The 15,662-nt window shown below is 44.5% G+C and overlaps 1 pseudogene; it reads left to right on the top strand.

Moving 5' to 3' along the window:
• Nucleotides 1–1,589: 1,589 nt before the first annotated feature.
• Nucleotides 1,590–2,785, top strand: LOC135562540 (transcription factor HES-7.1-like; annotated as a pseudogene).
• Nucleotides 2,786–15,662: the final 12,877 nt, after the last annotated feature.

The raw sequence follows: 15,662 nt of genomic DNA, 5'->3' as shown, positions 1-15,662 counted from the left end.
ACGAAGGTTTTTAGGGCCTGCTTTACAAACTGAGAGAATGCGGAATGACGGAAACTAGGGGTTTTCTCTCGACATTATACACAAATGTCGTCTTCCTCTACCTCTTGGAATTTGGAATGGATTATTCATTCACAGTATTTTGATCAGAGGTTCATGGTAAAATATTTATTTTTCCTTAATTGAAAAAAACGTATTTTTTTATCCGAAGTATATTTTATATAGGCTTTATTATGCCTAAAACAGCAGTGAGACAGCCTTGGTGTAAGGATCGTTTACTACCTTAGAACGATTTACTCTGAGAGTCACCTATAGTTTGAAAGCGAATTCCAACGTAATTAACTTTCATTAATATTAGTAAGTCTGAGCTAATCATATTTAACAAATGTGGTTCATCATCAGTACAATTACAATGTGTGGCAATTAAAAATAGTCTGACTAGATCCGATTAATTTAAGTCTGGGACGGAATACATATTTCTTAAACAGGATATATATTTATCTATATCACCATATTATTCGGTTATTAGAATGTTCTGTGATGGAAGCTCAACTAATTCCAACAATATTATAAATTCCCACTACCTTTATCAGACGAAGTACCTTTTACAGCATGTGGCTCAATATAGGCCGCATTTTTTTATATAACCATTAACCTGAAATAGTTATATTGACAAGCCAAGAAAATGAGGAGACCAAAATCATATATGGTCCCTGATGTGATACACTGGGAAATTGTCCTGAGATTGTTCCCTTGGGAAAAGGTGTAGGATAGACAACAGTTTGTTCTTTATTACCTGTTAGAAATTGTACATCATTAGGCAAATACCGCCACCGACCGTATGGTGGAGCATTCCCAGGTTCCCAGTTCTCACGCGCACACATTGACCTCTGAAATGTTAATTAACATAGGCTAATATAATTCAATCTAAATAATAGGGTAATAGTCAATTGTATTAAAGCAATATTCATCCACTAACAAAGCCAGAAGCGCGTGTTGGTTCTGTGCGTAAAAGTTGTGCCAATTGGAATGGGCAATACCGTGTGGCTGTGCGTGTGCCTGTCTGTGTTTGAGAGGCTGAGGTGTCACTTAATTCATTTGTAAATCCGTGTCACACTGGAGACTCGTCGACTCTCGCCTACACCTCCATTGTTATAATTACAATACGCGTGCCTTTTGTTAGCGCTTTAACACACGTGCCCAGGGGTTTTACTGCGGATGTGATGGATTCTACGGAAGCACCATGAGGTCCTATTTGATATACAAGTTGTTAAACCTGGGACACCGTGAGAAAGCATGGCAATGTGTCAAACTAACTTAAAACCAACTACTTTCATCACTTCACTGGGTTACATTGGACATCAGCCTGTTTCAATAGGCCTACAGATTGGTACACCCCATTATGTTATATATCCTTCTTATGACTATCCTGACTTCCACGAATTCACTTATGGGACATATGACATTTATAACTTATACAGGCTACTCTACTGTATTTCAACAGTACAAGGCCTGTGCCGGGAAGCTCAGGGTTTGGCTACCGGTGGCAATGGGAGGAGTACAAAGTCACCTCGTATTCCTATGGACTTAAAAGTGGTTCAGAGACAGAATGCCAGATTCAGTGACACAGAACAGAGAAATACTACTGTTCTTCTTGATTATTTACATCTGGACATTCTCTGACCTCTGGATGAAGGACAACAGCCGCTTGTTGAGTAACAAACACGAAACCACTTGGGGAAAAAGAGAGCAGGGAAATTGACAGAATGGTAAGAATTTAACCTTTGTTGTGATTATATTTATCAGTATATCTGCAATACATATTAGTCAATCAAAATCGATTTGAACTAAAACATGTAGGCCTATTTAGTTGTAGGCTTTTTATTGAAATTGGAATAACAATGTGTTCCTAAAATGTACCTATGGACCTAGTCCTACCATGTACATAGATTTAGGTTTTAGGAGCCCTTACTGTTGTACAAAGTGACTGTTTCAGACACACTGGTTTACAAGAGACACTGGTCTAATATCCCTGGTCTGATCTCCTTTCATCTTTCTCTTGTAGCTCCTCAAGCCTCAGGTGGAGAGACGTCGGAGAGAGAGAATGAACCACAGTCTGGAGAGCCTGAGAACCCTGCTGCTACAGGGACCTCTACATCAGGTATGAAGTTCACCTCTAACTTGACTCTGCTCTAAATGCAGCTCATACAGGTGTCAGCTCCTCTGAGAAGTGTAGCATGACTGTATATTAATCTGCCCTCTCTTTCTCTCCAACAGGGTGTGACTCAGCGTAGGGTGGATAAAGCTGAGATCCTGGAACACTGTTCTCTTTCTCCAGAACACTGGAGATGGGGACAGGAAGAAAGGTGAAGATGGAGAAAAGCAACATCCCTTCCAGGATGGCTTCTCAGGCTGCCTGCAAAGAGCTGCACACTTCCTGGGGCAGGAAGAGGAGGGTCTGCAGCTGGAGGCAGCACTGAACTCTACTTTCTCTGCTCGGCTGAACAGCCATGCCTGCCTGAACACCGAAGTCCCGGCTAAAGCCCACTCTTCCACATCTCTGCCCAATACAATGTGCCACCAGTCCTCACACCTGATGAAGATACAGGAGTCCCACTACAGACAACAGCTTTGTGAAGTCTACAGGAGACACCTGTCTCATGCTCAGAGAGCTCCACTCCGACATGGAGATCCCAAACCTCCCCAGCTGCCACACAGACACGCTGACAAAGAAGCCCAATCTCAGAACCTCCCGGGCAGCCAGTCTGTGTGGAGGCCTTGGCCCTGATCTAGCAGAGGAGCAAATGTACATTCTGTAAATATTACACAATTACTGTGACTCCACCATCACAATATGTACTATGCATAAGTTATATTATTCTGTCATATTTATCTAGTCTATTTTGCACAGTAATTTATTCTTAGAGTATTTTCCTATGTTATTACAAAATAAAAAACATTCCTTGATTAAATATTTACCAGTATGTCAGTTTGTTTTATTGATGTTCAACAGAAAAATAAAAGCTAGTAACCCTGACACGTTCACCAGATGTGCTACCTGTCCCAGACCTGCTGTTTTCAACTCTCTAGAGACAGCAGGAGTGGTAGAGATACTCTTAATGATCGCCTATGAAAAGCCAACTGACATTTGCTCCTGAGGTGCTGACTTGCTGCACCCTCGACAACTACTGTGATTGTTATTATTTGACCATGCTGGTCATTTATGAACATTTGAACATCTTGGCCATGTTCTGTTATAATCTCCACCCGGCACAGCCAGAAGAGGACTGTCTACCCCTCATAGCCTGGTTCCTCTCTAGGTTTCTTCCTAGGTTTTGGCCTTTCTAGGGAGTTTTTCCTAGCCACCATGCTTCTACACCTGCATTGCTTGCTGTTTGGGGTTTTAGGCTGGGTTTCTGTACAGCACTTTGAGATATCAGCTGATGTAAGAAGGGCTATATAAATACATTTGATTAGATTATTATAGGCCTTTAAAAACTTGAGCACAAAATGCTATTATCTTGTTATTAACATTATCTTCATATGGTCACATATGTTGAAGAAGTAAGTCTAGTTGTATTTTGTTATGCTTTATTTAATTACTGCATGTCAGTTAAAGGACAAATTGTTATTTACAATGACGGCCTACACCGGCTAAACGCTAGGCCCTATTGGCCTCAATCGTCCAGTTATTATACAGCCTGGAATCGAATCAGGGTGTCTGTAGTGACGCCACTAGCGTTAAGATGCAGTGCTCAAGCCCGCTCCGCCACTCGGGAGCCCGAAGAAAGAAAGGCCTAACTTCGGATTTGCCTCCGATGCTTTCACAGTTAAATTCAGTCATACTCACAATGAAGGCTGGCACTAGACTTAGATAAGATATTCGAATCATTTTAGGCAATTTTAAATTGCACTGTAGGTCCATGGAGTTGCTGGCAAATGGCACGCGTCCACAAACGTTAAGTGTATAATTGCCACGCGCTCTGACATTTATTTGGCTGTTGTGAGAAAAATCAAAAGGTAAGTTCAAAGGATTCAGGGTGCAGACGCTTTTTTTTTCACCTAGGCCTATATGTGAAAGGATCATTTGCAAGCTCATGTAACGCGGAGTGGCGGACCTGTCCTCATCATGGTCCCAAGACAATAAAACAACGACAGGTAATGTAGGATGCATTTGGCCTTCTTATGTGTTGTCTGTCAAGGGATGTTTTAACTTGTTTGGCACAGTAGGGGCAATCTCACATGGAGTTATAGGTAACTGATCCCATGGTACATAGGTGACGCGTCGCGTAATGAACTTAACTTAACCTGTCTTATTTTAAAAGTTGAAATAATTTAAATATTTGCCCAAAAAATGTTTTACGGATTTTCTGCTCTCAGTTTATTGTTATAGGTGCGCGCAAATATTTGTGTGGGTAGGCCTATAAGGTCATTGGTAGCCTATAGCCTAGTTCTAGGGCTAACCTTGAAAATCGATTAGCATACTATTGACTAAAACGATATGGGCACAAATGGAAATACTAACGTCGCCAAATCGCACACTTGTGACATAAAGGTGAGAAGTGTCTCTGGATTGGATTTGCTTTGATGTCCCACTCCATGGTGCTGTAGACTAGAGCTAACAGGTGGTTGAGCCAAGGGTGAGCTTTGCATCGCAAAGTCAACACCTTTTTCAGTCGGAATTTTGACCAGAACCTGACCTCAATAAATCATAGTTTATCGCCTGAGATTCGTGTTTCCATTACAATGAGCGGCTTTGATCTCCGGAAGAAGGCCACTGCGACGTAGGTGAGTAGAAGTTGCTTTGGCGCGTGCTTTTCAACCCAGTTAAAAATGCAATTGGCAACTTTTCCAGAAAAAAATGCCACGTATAAACTTGACTATGGACCATGGATATAGGTCTAAATGGTTTCATAACATGAAATTGTTTATTTGCTAATAAGTTTATATTCCCATGGAATGTTTTTTTTAAATGAATAACCATTTTTACAAAAATATAATTGCATTCACAACTAAAGTCTTACCCAAGCTGAGACCATTGTGTAGAGATATCTACAGCCTCTATTGAGTACCCGGATAGATAAATAATACATGTCATTGCATTCTCATCTCTAATTGTAAATGAACAGATAGAGGAAAAGCCCACTTGTGACACCGGTGTAGTGAATTCAGTGGTTAGCCCAAATGGGATTTGAACCTGTCACTGTCAGTCCAGTAACACCCTCAGGCCTCCACAGTGTCTTCAGAAAGTATTCACAACCCTAGATTTTTTTTTCACATTTTCTTGTGTTACAGCCTGAATTTAAAATTGATTAAATATAGATTTTGTGTCACTGGCCTACACACAATACCCCATTCTGTTTTTATAACTTTTATTCATATTCCCTCGTCATAATCACCAAACGTCCTGCCGACCGACACACTAAATTGATATTTCATTTGATTTAACTTCTGGCTTCTCATGGACTGTTTTTGTGCAACCCAAATGGGCTACAATAGGGAGCAACACTAGTGTATTACATACACCCGCGTTGCTAAAAGCAGCTATGATCCTACCATTCCATGTGCTGGTGTTCGTTTGTTATATTTATTAGATGGGAATGTTAAGCGAACATCGAACTTCAAGACAACTTCACAGCAGTGTTGTTTATAAATCAGCATCCATGGGGACAACACACTGGTTGTTATCCTAAATGAACACAGGGGGGAGACAAAACTCTACAAGGACCAGAAAAACATTCTTTTTTGGAGTTTTGTTTCTTCAATAATGTGCATAGGTTGAATGAGCCTGTATGTATGGCTGCGTTTACACAGGCAACCCAATTGGGATCTTTTGCACAATTACTGGCAAAAGAGATGATCTGATTGGACAAAAGACCAATTTGTGAAAAAAAGATCAGAATTGAGCTGCCTGTGTAAACGCAGCCATAGGCTGGTATTTCATAGTGGTTTCAGCTCAGCTTTATTGGTGGTGCACACGTTGTAATCCCCAGCAAAAGATGTCAACACCCCAGGCCATGACCCCTGTTGGCATGACCCCATTAACAGTCAGTTAGAGCTGGGCATCTCTGTGAGAAAGGTGAGGTCACTTTTAATACCGATTCCATGTCAGGTCATAGAGCCTACATGTTGATAGTGTGATTGTGCTGTGCTCTGCAGTATGGCGTTGTTGATATTATATGAGCCATTGACATCATCACACTTTGTACAGTAACCTCTTTGCCTTATGAGCTTGAAGAATCACATGATAAGTCAATGTGAAATAAGGGCATTTAAAAATGTATTTTAGTGAAAATGATTGAAGTTAGTAATTATGTTAAATGTCAGTTGCATCTGGCATTGGGCTGTGCTCCAATCAGGAAGGAGGCTGGACTCTCTGGCTCCCCTTTCTACTGCTTTGAGTTTTGTTATGAATGGCGTGTATCTCACACGTGTCAACAGCTTGACACCATGTCTTCCTTTGTGCTCCAATTTAATGCAGCACAACAGAGTCTGTTGGGTTAGAAGAGGGTCCCCCGGTCTATAACAGAGGGAAATAGAGGGGAAAGGGTACCTGTCCCCTCTCTCTCTGGTTCTCTTTCTCATGCTAATGCACTGCTAGACCTGGGGCACCATCTGCCCTCCCTGAGGGCTGGGGCCCCAACCGCTCCAGACGGGCCCTTTTTGTTGCTGTGAGTCCAGGCAGAACACTGAGGTCCATGCACTTCCCTTCCTGTTGCCTAATAGACTAGAGCAGAGCTGCTCCTCCATTAGGAGCACAGGCCTGGAGCCTAACCTGCCTGCAGGGAATTATACATCAGGTGACTGAGACAGGGGGGCGTTCTAAAACTGAAGAGAGGACAGCCAACTCGCGTGCATGCCCCTGTTCTAAGAGCAACAGTTTTCCTTTCATTCACTGCTTTGCTTTATGATTTTGTAGTGCAGAGCTGTGCGGGAGCCATTCACTGTCCTTCCTCATCCATTTTATGTGAAGTAGCATAGTAGCTACTAGGAAACACTGGAGTGGCATCTAGTTGCAGAGCACTAAATGCTCAGCATTGTTGAAATAATCTTTTTGGTTTGTTTCATAGATAAATCATGTTAGTACTATCATTTGGATGGGTCAGCTGTAATTATCTATTCTATCACTATATCGTAGCTATGTCCAGTGTCATGGCTTGCTGCTAAGGAGCCACTCAAAGAAGACATTCAAAGCTTTCGTGGCCAATTTGTCCAAATCAATTTATTTAAGTGATTACCTTAACTTTCCTTAAATCTCCTCTATTTCCTTTCCTCTCATTGGTGTGTGTCGTTGGTGTGTGTCGGTGCGTGCCGTTGGTGCGTCTCGTTGGTGTGTCTCGTTGGTGTGTCTCGTTGGTGTGTCTCGTTGGTGTGTCTCGTTGGTGTGTCTCGTTGGTGCGTGTCGTTGGTGCGTGTCGTTGGTGCGTCTCGTTGGTGCGTCTCGTTGGTGCGTGTCGTTGGTGCGTGTCGTTGGTGCGTGTCGGTGCGTGCCGTTGGTGCGTGTCGGTGCGTGCCGTTGGTGCGTGCCGTTGGTGCGCGTCGTTGGTGCGCGTCGTTGGTGCGTGTCGGTGCTTGCCGTTGGTGTGTGCCGTTGGTGCGTGTCGTTGGTGCGTGTCGGTGCTTGCCGTTAGTGCGTGCCGTTGGTGCGTGTCGTTGGTGCGCGTCGTTGGTGCGTGTCGTTGGTGCGTGTCGGTGCTTGCCGTTGGTGCGTGCCGTTGGTGCGTGTCGTTGGTGCGTGCCGTTGGTGCGTGCCGTTGGTGCGTCTCGTTGGTGCGTCTCGTCGGTGCGTGTCGTCGGTGCGTCTCGTCGGTGCGTCTCGTCGGTGCGTGTCGTCGGTGCGTGCCGTCGGTGCGTGCCGTCGGTGCGTGTCGGTGCGTGCCGTCGGTGCGTGTCGTCGGTGCGTGTCGTCGGTGCGTGTCGTCGGTGCGTGCCGTCGGTGCGTGCCGTCGGTGCGTGCTGTTGGTGCGTGTCGTTGGTGCGTGTCGTTGGTGCGTGTCGTTGCTGCGTGTCGTTGGTGCGTGTCGTTGGTGCGTCTCGTTGGTGCGTGTCGGTGCGTGCCGTTGGTGCGTGCCGTTGGTGCGTGTCGTTGGTGCGTGTCGTTGGTGCGTCTCGTTGGTGCGTCTCGTTGGTGCGTGTCGTTGGTGCGTGCCGTTGGTACGTCTTGTTGGTGTGTATAGTTGGCATCTCTCTCTTCCATGTCTTGTTTGTGTCTCAACTTCTTGTCCCGTCACTGTGAGGGCAGTGCTCCAGCAGGTGCGGCAGAGAGAGAGCGTCACTGTGAGGGCAGTGCTCCAGCAGGTGCTGCAGAGAGAGAGCGTCTCTGTGAGGGCAGTGCTCCAGCAGGTGCGGCAGAGAGAGAGTGTCTCTGAGAGAAAGGTCCCAGCTGGCAACATTAATCACCCCTCTGTTGATCAGCCTCTGATTGGGGATCTTGGTCACACTCTGTCACTGTCTCACTTTGAACTTCCCCAAGCTTATGTGCTGTGTTATGAGTCCTCATGCTTTTGCTGTTTGGAAAAAAGATTTTAACGTGTCAACACAAAATCTGCACAACATTAGACTCCATTTTTTGTTTTTCTGTATGCTGTTCTGTTGGATTGCGCTTGAGAGACAAATATAAATATATGATGTTAGAATAAATTATAATGAATTATGACAGATCATGACCAATCTAGATGATGTGCGTTGTCATAGGGAGCTCCTGTGTATTGGTTTAAGCAGGCCTCTAGACCAGATGGAACCAGTGAACTTGTTATTGTACCCATGCACAGCTCTATGGCGAGCAGATTATGCATTGCCTTTGGATCTGAAAGCATTGCCATCTTCATTTGCAAAACTCCCATTAAAAAAGTTGCTGCTGGCTGCATTGAGAGTTAGTTATTGAACTGGCTTACCCTAAGGAAACAAGGCAGCTTCAGTGACATCACACAATAGGCCAGCTGTCAAGGGGAGGGGCTTCCTTAAGCCAGATCCATCATGGATAGGGCCTTGGTGTTGGGCCCTGTGTGCTGATAGGTGCGCCCTATGAATTTATGCACCTCTATGCTAGCAGGTACACCACGGGCTGATTAATATTGACACACGGCTTGATTGAGGGCAGGCAAGTGAGCAGTGGGGTGGAGGGGTGCAGCTGGGTACATTCAACACATAAATGAAGGCTTGAGAAAAGAGGCAGGGAGGAGCATCTTATAGTGTAGTATTTAATTCTTAAGTCTAGTCTTCAACTCAGAAGAGTTTGTAATATGAGGAGATGAATGTCTCTCCTCTCATAGTTACTGCCTCTAGAGATATGGTACTGTTTGCTGATGTAATTAAATAATGGCATAGGCCTATGTATTGGAAATCTACAGTACCTTCGGAAAGTATTCAGACCCCTTGACTTTTTCCACATTTTGCTAGGTTACAGCCTTATTTTGAAATGGATTACATTTAAAAAAGAAAATCATCAATCAAATCATATCAGGTGTAATGCTTACAATGAAATGCTTACTTACAAGCCCTTAACCAACAATGCAGTTTTAAGAAAAATGCAGATTTAAGAAAAAAAGAAATGAAAGTAACAAATAATTATTTAGTTTTTTATTTTTATTTCCCCTTTATTTAACCAGGTAGGCCAGTTGAGAACAAGTTCTCATTTACAACTGCGACCTGGCCAAGATAAAGAAAAGCAGTGCGACAAAAACAACAACACAGAGTTACACATGGGATAAACATACGTACAGTCAATAACACAATAGAAAAATCTGTATACAATGTGTGCAAATTAAGTAAAGAGGTAAGGCAATAAATAGGCCAATAGTGGCAAAGTAATTACCATTAAGCAATTTACACTGGAGTGATATATGTGCAGATGAGGATGTGCAAGTAGAAATACTGGTTTGCAAAAGAGCAGAAAAACAAAAACAAATATGGGGTTGAGGTAGGTAGTTGGTTATTTACAGATGGGCTATTTACAGATGGGCTGTGTACAGCTGCAGCGATCGGTAAGCTGCTCTGACAGCTGACGAATCAAGTTAGTGAGGGAGATATGAGACTCCAACTTCAGTGATTTTTGCAATTCATTTCAGTCATTGGCAGCAGAGAACTGGAAAGAAAGGCGGCCAAAGTAGGTGTTGGCTTTGGGGATGACCAGTGAAATATACCTGCTGGAGCACGTGCTACGGGTGGGCGTTGCTATGTTGACCAGTGAGCTGAGCTAAGGCGGAGCTTTACCGAGCAAAGACTTATAGATGACCTGGAACCAGTGGGTTTGGCAACGAATATGTAGGGAGGAACAGCCAACGAGAGCATACAGGTCGCAGTGGTGGGTAGTATATGGGGCTTTGGTGACAAAACGGATGGCACTGTGATGGACTGCATCCAATTTGTTGAGTAGAGTGTTGGAGGCTATTTTGTAAATGGCATCGCAGAAGTCAAGGATCGGTAGGATAGTCAGTTTTACAAGGGTATGTTTGGCAGCATGAGTGAAGGAGGCTTTGCTGCGAAATAGGACACCGATTCTAGATTTAACTTTGGATCGGAGATGCTTAATATGAGTCTGGAAGGAGAGTTTAAAGTCTAGCCAGACACCTAGGTATTTGGAGTTGTCCACATATTCTTTGTGAGAACCGTCCAGAGTAGTGATGCTAGTCGGGCGGGCGGGTGCGGGCAGAGCATGCATTTAGTTTTACTAGTATTTTAGAGCAGTTGGAGGCCACGGAAGGAGTGTTGTTGAAGCTCGTTTGGAGGTTTAAACCTCTTAGAACTACCCATCCCGGATCCGGGAGAATTGTCGTCAACTACACTAATTAGCATAGCGCAACGGTCAAAAAATATTACTAGAAAATATTCATATTCATGAAATCACAAGTGAAATATAGTGAAACACAGCTTACCCTTTTGTTAATCACCCTGTCATCTCAGATTTTGAAATTATGCTTTACAGCCAAAGCAAGACAAGTGTTTGCGTAAGTTTATCGATAGCCTAGCATAGCATTATGTCCAGCTAGCAGCAGGAAGCTTGGTCACGAAAATCAGAAAAGCAATCAAATTAAATCGTTTACCTTTGATGAGCTTCGGATGTTTTCACTCACGAGACTCCCAGTTAGACAGCAAATGTTCCTTTTGTTCCATAAAGATTATTTTTATAGCCGAAATACCTCCGTTTCTTGTCCACGTTTCGTTGAGAAATCCACCAGAAATTGCGGTCACCACAACGCCGAAAAAAACTCCAAATTAGATCCATAATATCGACAGAAACATGGCAAACGTTTTTTATAATCAATCCTCAAGGTGTTTTTCAAATATCTATTCGATAATATATCAACCGGGACAATTGGCTTTTCAGTAGGAGCGAGAGGAACAATGGCCGCCTTTGTCTATTACGCACAAATCACTCTGAGAGCCACCACCTGACTACTGACGCAATGTTGTCGTTCACACTCATTTTTCAAAATAAAGGCCTGAAACTATGTCTAGTGGCTATAGACACATTAGGGAAGCCATAGAAAAAAGAATCTGGTTGATATCCCTTTCAATGGGCAATAGGGATGCATAGGAATACAGGGGTTTCAAAATAAGAGTCACTTCCTGATTGGATTTTTCTCAGGCTTTCGCCTGCAATATCAGTTCTGTTATACTCACAGACAATATTTTTACAGTTTTGGAAACTTTAGAGTGTTTTCTATCCTAAGCTGTCAATTATATGCATATTCTAGCATCTGATCCTGAGAAATAGCCCGTTTACTTTGGGAGCGTTATTTTTCCAAAAATGAAAATAGTGCCCCCTAGTTTCAAGAGGTGTCCAAAGAAGGGCCAGATGTATACAGAATGGTGTCATCTGCGTAGAGGTGGATCAAAGAATCACCCGCAGCAGTAAAATTTACAATAGCGAGGCTATATACAGGGGGTACCGGTACAGAGTCAATGTGGAGGGGGGGAGCCATGCAAATAGTCAGGGTAGCCATTTGATTAGATGTTCAGGAGTCTTATGGCTTGGGGGTGGAAGCTGTTTAGAAGCCTCTTGGACCTAGACTTGGCACTCCGGTACTGCTTGCTGTGCGGTAGCAGAGAGATCAGTCTATGCCTAGGGTGGCTGGAGTCGTTGACAAATGTTATGGCCTTCCTCTGACACTGCCTGGTATAGAGGTCCTGGATGGCAGGAAGCTTGGCTCCAGTGATTTACTGGGCCGTACGCATTACCCTCTGTAGTGCCAGGCAGTGATGCAACCCGTCAGGATGCACTCGATGGTGCAGTTGTAGAACCTTTTGAAGATCTGAGGACCGATGCCAAATCTTTTCAGTCTCCTGAGGGGGAATAGGTTTTGTCGTGCCCTCTTCACGACTGTCTTGATGTGCTTGGACCATGTTAGTTTGTTGGTGATGTGGACGCCAAGGAACTTGAAGCTCTCAACCTGCTCCACTGCAGCCCCATCGATGAGAATGAGGGACGTACTCAGTCCTCCTTTTCCTATAGTCCCCAATCATCTCCTTTGTCTTGATCATGTTGATGGAGAGGTTGTTGTCCTTGCAGCACACAGTCAGGTCTCAGACCTCTTCCCTATAGGCTGTCTCATCGTTGTTGGTGATCAGGCCTACCACTGTTGTGTCATCTGCAAACTTAATGATGGTGTTGGAGTCGTGCCTGGTCATGCAGTCTTGAGTGAACAGGGAGTACAGGAGGGGACAAAACATGCACCCCTGAGGGGCCCCAGTGTTGAGGATCAGCGTGGCGGATGTGTTGTTATCTACCCTTACCACCAGGGGGCGGCCCGTCAGGAAGTCCAGGACCCAGTTGCAGAGGGAGGTGTTTAGTCCCAGGGTCCCTAGCTTAGTGGTGAGCTTTGAGGGCACTATGGGGTTGAACGCTGAGCTGTAGTCAATGAATAGCATTCTCACATAGGTGTTCCCTTTGTCCAGATGTGAAAGGGCAGTGTGGAGTGCAATAGAGATTGCATCATCTGTGGATATGTTTGGGCGGTATGCAAATTGGAGTGGGTCTAGGGTTTCTGGGATAATGGTGTTGATGTGAGCCATAACCAGCCTTTGAAATCACTTCATGGCTACAGACGTGAGTGCTACAGGTCGGTAGTCATTTAGGCAGGTTACCTTAGTGTTCTTGGACACAGGGACTATTTTGGTCTGCTTGAAACATGTTGGTATTACAGACTCAGACAGGGAGAGGTTGAAAATGTCAGTGAAGACACTTGCCAGTTGGTCAGCTTATGCTCAGAGTACACATCCCGGTAATTCATCTGGCCAGGCGGGCCCTGTGAATGTTAACCTGTTTAAAGGTCTTAAACACATCGGCTGCGGAGAGTGTGATCACACGGAGAGCGTCGTCCGGAACTGCCGATGCTCTCATGCATGTTTGAGTGTTACTTAACTCGACGCGAGCAAAGAAGTAATTTAGCTCATCTGGTAGGCTCGTGTCACTGGGCAGCTCTCGGCTGTGCTTCCCTTTGTAGTCTGTAATAGCTGCAAGCCCTGCCACATCCGACGAGCGTCAGAGCCAGTGTAGTACGATTCGATCTTAGTCCTGTGTTGACGCTTTGCCTGTTTGATGGTTCGTTGGAGGACACACAATACCCATATTGACGAAGCAAAACATGGTTTCTAGAAATTGTTGCTAATTTCTATATAAAAAAGGAAATATAACATTTACATAAGTATTCAGACCCTTTACTCAGTACTTTGTTGAAACACCTTTGGCAGCGATTACAGCCTTCAGTCTTCTTGGGTATGACGCTACATGCTTGGCACACCTGTATTTGGGGAGGTTAGATTGGGAGCGTCGCTGCACAGCTATTTTAAGGTCTCTCCAGAGATGTTTGATCAAGGATCTCTCTGTATTTTACTCTGTTCATCTTTCCCTCGATCCTGACTAGTCTTCCAGTCCCTGCTGCTGAAAAACATCCCCACAGCTTGATGCTGCCACCACCATGCTTCACCGTAGGGATGGTAACAGGTTTCCTACAGATGTGACGCTTGGCATTCAGGACAAATAGTTCAATCTTGGTTTCATCAGACCAGAGAATCTTGTTTCTCATGGCCTGAGAGTCTTTAGGGGCCTTTTGGCAAACTGTCATGTTCCCTTTACTGAGGAGTGGCTTCCACTCTACCATAGAGGCCTGATTGGGGGAGTGCTGCAAAGATGGTTGTCCTTCTGGAAGGTTCTCCCATCTCTACAGAGGAACTCTAGAACTCTGTCAGAGTGACCATCGGGTTCTTGGTCACCTCCCTGACCAAGGCCCTTCTCCTCTGATTGCTCAGTTTTGCAAGTCGGCCAGCTCTAGGAAGAGTCTTGGTGGTTCCAAACTTCTTCCATTTAAGAATGATGGAGGCCACTGTGTTCTTGGGGACCTTCAATGCCGCAGAAATGTTTTGGTACCCTTCCCCAGATCTGTGCCCCGACACAATCCTGTCTCGGAGCTCAAGGACAATTCCTACGACCTCATGGCTTGGTTTTTGTCCTGACATGCACTGTCAACTGTGGGTCCTTATTTATATAGATAGGTGTGTGCCTTTCAAAATCATGTCCAATCAATTGAATTTACGAAAGATGGACTCCAATCAAGTTGTAGAAACATTTCAAGGATGATCAATGGAAACAGGATACACCTGAGCTCAATTTTGAGTCTCATAGCAAAGGGGCTGAATACTTATGTAAATAATGTATTTCTGTTTTGGTGTTTTCATAAATTTGCAAAATGTCTACAAACCTGTTTTTTTGTCATTATGGGGTATTATGTGTAGATTGATGAGGATTTTTGAAAATCCATTAAACCATAAGGCTGTGATGTAACACATTTAACATTTACATTTAAGTCATTTAGCAGACGCTCTTATCCAGAGCGACTTACAAATTGGTGCATTCACCTTATGACATCCAGTGGAACAGTAGTGCATCTAAATCTTTTAAGGGGGAGGGGGGGTGAGAGGGATTACTTTATCCTATCCTAGGTATTCCTTAAAGAGGTGGGGTTTCAGGTGTCTCCGGAAGGTGGTGATTGACTCCGCTGTCCTGGCGTCGTGAGGGAGTTTGTTCCACCATTGGGGGGCCAGAGCAGCGAACAGTTTTGACTGGGCTGAGCGGGAACTGTACTTCCTCAGTGGTAGGGAGGCGAGCAGGCCAGAGGTGGATGAACGCAGTGCCCTTGTTTGGGTGTAGGGCCTGATCAGAGCCTGGAGGTACTGAGGTGCCGTTCCCCTCACAGCTCCGTAGGCAAGCACCATGGTCTTGTAGCGGATGCGAGCTTCAACTGGAAGCCAGTGGAGGGAGCGGAGGAGCGGGGTGACGTGAGAGAACTTGGGAAGGTTGAACACCAGACGGGCTGCGGCGTTCTGGATGAGTTGTAGGGGTTTAATGGCACAGGCAGGGAGCCCAGCCAACAGCGAGTTGCAGTAATCCAGACGGGAGATGACAAGTGCCTGGATTAGGACCTGCGCCGCTTCCTGTGTGAGGCAGGGTCGTACTCTGCGGATAACACAATGTGGAAAGGGTCTGAATACGTTCCAAAGGCGCTGTATCTCCAAAGTATATTACATTTTCAGAGTAGAGAAATAAACACAGCAACAACAACAAAAATATCACACTTATTTCACAGATTATTCATACTTGCTCTTCAGTAGAATGTATTTTTCTTATTATTATACATTTGTTGTATTTCCCCAATTTTGTGATATCC

This window comes from Oncorhynchus nerka, linkage group LG19 (assembly GCF_034236695.1).
Source record: "Oncorhynchus nerka isolate Pitt River linkage group LG19, Oner_Uvic_2.0, whole genome shotgun sequence".
Taxonomy (NCBI): domain Eukaryota; kingdom Metazoa; phylum Chordata; class Actinopteri; order Salmoniformes; family Salmonidae; genus Oncorhynchus; species Oncorhynchus nerka.
This window is presented reverse-complemented; position numbering and strand designations above follow the sequence as displayed.